At 28.0% G+C, this 5,434-nt stretch overlaps 1 long non-coding RNA gene across 1 annotated transcript; it reads right to left on the bottom strand.

Annotated features, from left to right (window-relative positions):
* LOC109347188 lies at nucleotides 317-729 on the bottom strand. The gene is made up of 2 exons (XR_002107576.1): nucleotides 533-729; nucleotides 317-488 (listed from the first exon to the last, which is right to left on the bottom strand). It is a non-coding gene; the product is annotated as an uncharacterized LOC109347188 (long non-coding RNA).

Here is a 5,434-nt window from a genome sequence, read left to right as displayed (position 1 = left end):
GCAGCAGCTTTGTATTATACACAAATATCAGAAAGCATGATTAGTGATCCGCTACACCTATTCACCCTCCTCTAGGTGTAATCTTACCTCACCGGTACCCAACATATATGATATACCTCAACTTTGAGAGAAGAAGCAACACCGACAAGATCAAATAACTCTATCTTACCTAGCCACAAAAGGTGTCATGAGGAGGTTGTATTAAGAATAGTCCTTAATAGGAAAATAGTTATAAGTAAAGCTAGTCAAGACAATGTGATTCTGGTGATAATTCCATCATATATATGGGCTAAGTATATATTGAAACACATCTCAATACTACAAACACTAAAATAACATATCTTTTAGGCAATAGCTTTAGGGAAGAGAATAACATACAACACAAAGGATCAAGTTCAAAAAGAAGAAAAAAAAACTAATGCCAAAGTTGTGATTACTATGCTTGTTAGGAGACAAAGTCTCACATGGACAAGATATTCAATATGTCTCTGTTTGGTTCCTACAAGGAGCATTTTGATTTACTCTTAAAAACATATGAACCATAAGTTATTTTATTCACCCTCACCATCACCATTATAATTCTTTAGAAACTCACTAATATACCCATTTTTTATTTGTCCTTATTAAAGGCTTTGAAATATTAGTCTCCAAAAAACTCCAACTCTAATTTTTATTCAATTGTTGTCATAAGAGCCAACTCATGAGATAATATTAGATATATGGTTGCTAGAAATCCCAGACACACTCAACCTTCACAAATAAATCAACTTTTGTTTGCCTCTGTTAATAGGGTTCAAGATGTTAGTATATATGGGATCCAACAAAACTAATGAACCAATTTTATCATTATTTTCAATTCCCCTCTCGTATATTTGGGCTAAGTATAGATAGAGGAAATAAAATCATTTTTTTATGAAATCATGTATTTATAAAAATATTTGCTAATTTATTTATACTCATGCAACTGCTAGTAATCAACTGGAAATAAAAACACTTTAGAACAATAAATATATATATAAGGTAAGTAAAATTATATCCGATTATTAAATAAGTATCTAAGTGGCTTATTCACTATAAATTCATATGTCCTTATGTATCAAAAAATCATTTTCCCATTATTTTTCAATTTTCCGTATGTTGATTCCAACTCTCTTTTATAGACTGAACTGGATTATTTAAGAATCATACATCATACAGGTTTAAATCTTTATCACCAATATATGTTGTGCTATGTGTCTTCATCAAAACAGGTTTATGATGTTACGTTTGCCTTCAATTTCTCTATGTCTTCGTCAACAAAAGGTTGCTCTTTCCCTTTCACTATCATCGAATTTTCGTTCCTTATTCCCGGTAAGCCAATTCAATTTTCGTTCTTCATTTATGCTAAGATTTATTTTTAATGCATAATTCACATATTAGAAAGGGTGAGATACCCTTGGTTAAACAAAAAAAAATGTGTATGTGGCAAATTAGCAATGTTGAACATGAATACATGATACTAGTAATGAATAAATAAAGTAAAAATAAGTTAATAGAGTATCAACTAACAATTAATGTATGTGTGCAGTCCTTTTTCTCATTTTACTTGTGCAATAGAACAATTTACTACCATATAAAAGGAACATATTATATTCATCTATATAAGAAATTGTGTTTGTGTCTTATTTTTGAACTATGTATTGTGAATATACTTTAATTTTTGCCTCATCCTAATGATTTAGTATTCAAAATGTTTAGGTATATGTTGTAATGGATAAAACTTAGATTTCTAAGTCACGCAATACAATTGACTACTTAATTGGTTTAAGTTAATTCTTAGATTTTGTTTTTGAAAATGGAGTTGTTGGAGATACAATTCGATGCGAATGTCCCAAATTTGGGTTTCTGAAATGACAAACAAGAGACATAGCTTATGAAATACTAAATGAGGGGCCAAAGGAGGATCATAGTTTCATTGACGAGTTTCTAAAAGATGGCAATCAAAAATTGTATGAAGATAGCAATTACACAAAACTAGAGTTTATGATCAAATTATATCATATAAATGTTTTGTGTGGATTAAGTGACAAGGCAATGACTTTGATATTATATTTATTGAGAGATGCAATTGAAGAACTGAAATTGTCTCCTTCTGTTTATAAGTTAAAGAAAATCATTAACATACTTGGTCTTAACTACACCAAGATAGATGCATGTCCAAATGACTATATGTTATATTTGTGAGATGAGACCAGATCACTCTGGGAGAGTGCTAACCATGGGCATGGGAGCAGTTCCTACAAATACATATAGGAATGCTAGACTTCGAGTTTCTAATTTGAGTCATTCTTCACCATTTGTTGCTGCATCTTCATCTTCTAATGATTGGCAAAAGAGATGCAACAATTTGGAATCAGTATTTAAATCCTACATCATAATAAAAGAAGGAGAGATTCCTGGAGGATTGGCTAACTTCTTTACACATGTATGTGCATGTATTATTACTATATTCAGTATTATGTTTGTTTGTTTGATTTTCTTGATTTGAATATAATGAAATTTGGTTTTGTTTATATTATTAATTATGGCACTGGATGCAAACATGAATATAAAGTTCATTACAAGCACAAAACTACTTTTGGATACAAATAATCAGCAACAATATATTATTAAACTTTAAACAACATATTATCTCCTATTTATATAGCAATAAGATAGTGTTTGATTTGTAGTGTTTGGTTCATATAATATTGTAGTGTTTGGTTCATATAATGTTGCAGTGTTTGATTCTATGGAGTGTATAATTAGATAGTGTTTTATTTGCATTGTTTGATTTGCAGTATTTGGTTCATATAATATTGTAGTGTTTGGTTTATAGAAAATTGATAAAATTAAAGTAAATTCAGGCTTGTGTACTACAACAATTGTAAGGTGTGAATACCATCTATAGAAATGTATTACTCAAGTGTGCATAATCATAGGACATGCAATATTATATGAACCAAGTGTATACAATGATGCGGTAATTATCAACGTTTTTTTATTGTTCCAACTAAATGTTTTCATTTTATTATTTTAGGGAAATGATGATGCAAGTATGTCTAATACACCTTTAGGTGTAAGAGATCATATGGGGCAAGCAACATTTAGAGTTTATGTTATGTATTTTATTTTTAAAGTGTCATATGAGACTAATTTTAGTTTTTTGAGATTTTATGGTGTATTTGGATTTATAATGAAGAATAAATTATAACTCTTTCAACTATGTTACGTTACCTTGATTATTTTCAATGAAATTTTATTATTGTTAAGAACATTTGTATTTAGTATTGTATATTTAAATAATAATTATAAATTAATGAGATTAAAGTTGTAAAAATTGTGAAATTAAATTGAGGTTGAAATCCTCTAAAAACATATAATAGTTAACTTTTCAGCACGTCTCTATATGTTATTTCGAGTTGTAGAAGTTGAAAATCTCCACAATTAACATTCTCAAATAGTGGAGGTTTAAAGCCTCCATACTAAACATTATAAATACCTCATCAAATAGTGGAGGTTAAAAACATTACAAATAAACCGTTACAAATATATAAATACCAGAGGTTTTTTAAAACTTCCGCAAAACACTTCTAGATATCATAACTGTAGAAGTTTTTGAAACCTCCACTAGTTATATTGGAAGGTTAAAAACCTCCATTAATTACAAAAAAAAAAATCTCCACTAAATAAAGAATCTATTGTAGTGGATTTCGTGTTGCCTAAGTCACAGCAAATGTTTAATCCTAGACTACCTAATTGAGTTTGATATTGATTAATTCCTTCTCTCCTTTGTTTCCTTTAATGTCTCCACTTCCATAGCTAGAATGGTAAGATGATTGCCCTTGTTTGCTTGTCTCTTTCAATTGACATAAGTTAGTGTTCTTTGGCTTCTGCTCACCTCTTCTACATTCTTCGTCTTTCTACTTTTGCTTCTTCTCCTCTTATTGGTATTAAGGTATTTTGTTAAGTATTAAATTAAAAAAGTAAAAATTATTCAAGGAGAAAATAAATATTGAAGAAAATGGACCACCTTTTAATTTGAAGTGAGCTAATAAGCCAAAGCCTAATGTCATATTTTAAATAAGTTAACTCAATATTTAACAAACGCATTTGAATAAATAAGTAAAGTTCTAAGCATCATTTTTATTTCATAAATATAGCATAAGCTTCAATTAGTAAAAACATGATGGTAATGAAGCATTAAGGAATGTAATTCAAATATAGTAATTTACAAATAAGCAAGCTCATCATTTTAATGGTAATGAAGATTATATGTCTTAATTCTTGTCTAATTATGTGTCTTCATCTAATTAAAAAATATCATTTGATTAAAAATAAAAGTCATAAAAACATAAGCTAACATTTTTATATTATTTTATATAAAGTTAGATTAACTAGGGATATAAAAAAATGATTGTTTTGGGACAAATGATCTTTTATCCATTATAATAACATTATTCAAAGTGATATGCACACAAATAAGAAGCTGCATCTTGGAAAGAGATGTTCGATTTCAATGACTTTAGCCCAACTTTCAACCTTTTAATTTTCACCAACTCCTCACAAAATTTAAGGTTTTGTTAATTGGAAAATCGACCATGTCATAAAACTCACGGGGCAACGAGTGCTACCTTTCTCTTCCACCACTAGGAGGACTTATGATGTTTTCCTAAGTTTTATATAAGCTATCCACTATGGATTTGGATACCCTAAATTTTGGAGGTTGGTGAATTTCGACCAATTTGGAATACATTGATTTTAGACTTAATTGACCAAATTTGAATTTAGGATGTCTTCAATAAAACTAGTTTTTAATTGTGAGCTTATAATTTATAACATTGAAGATGACTACAATTTTATAGTTATGTAAGTAGGCTACTGCACTAGAACAATTTGGTAAAACTATTTATAAAAGTAATTAAAATGTGTTAAATGACTGAAATAGACATATACTATTTATTTATGTGTATTTGTTTAGGTTTTTATTAAATAAATTATAATTATTAATTGAAATAATTGATCATATAGATAATTAAATAAATAAATATTACTAATTTTTGCTATAACTAAGGGTATTCATGATCAATTGTCTATAATTAAGGAACTAATCTCATATGGGATGCATGACTGCTCTCCCAACAAGTGTTGCTCAAAGGAATTGAACATTTGATATTTGATCTAATACAATATTAAATGATCAAATGAAATCTTACATCACCAAATCAATGCATCATTACTAAATTTAGAATTTCAGTAAAATTATTAATAAGTTATAAATAAGTAAATATTTGGTAAAATTATTTACATAAATTTTGTAGAATTATTAAAAATTATTTATAACTAATCTAAAATTATTATTAGGTTTTTAGAATGATGTAATTAATTTAATTTGTTAAATTTTAAAACTCACTAA

Source organism: Lupinus angustifolius, chromosome LG05, assembly GCF_001865875.1.
Source record: "Lupinus angustifolius cultivar Tanjil chromosome LG05, LupAngTanjil_v1.0, whole genome shotgun sequence".
Lineage (NCBI taxonomy): Eukaryota > Viridiplantae > Streptophyta > Magnoliopsida > Fabales > Fabaceae > Lupinus > Lupinus angustifolius.
Note: the sequence above shows the minus strand (reverse complement) of the source record. Positions and strands in the feature narration are given on the sequence as shown.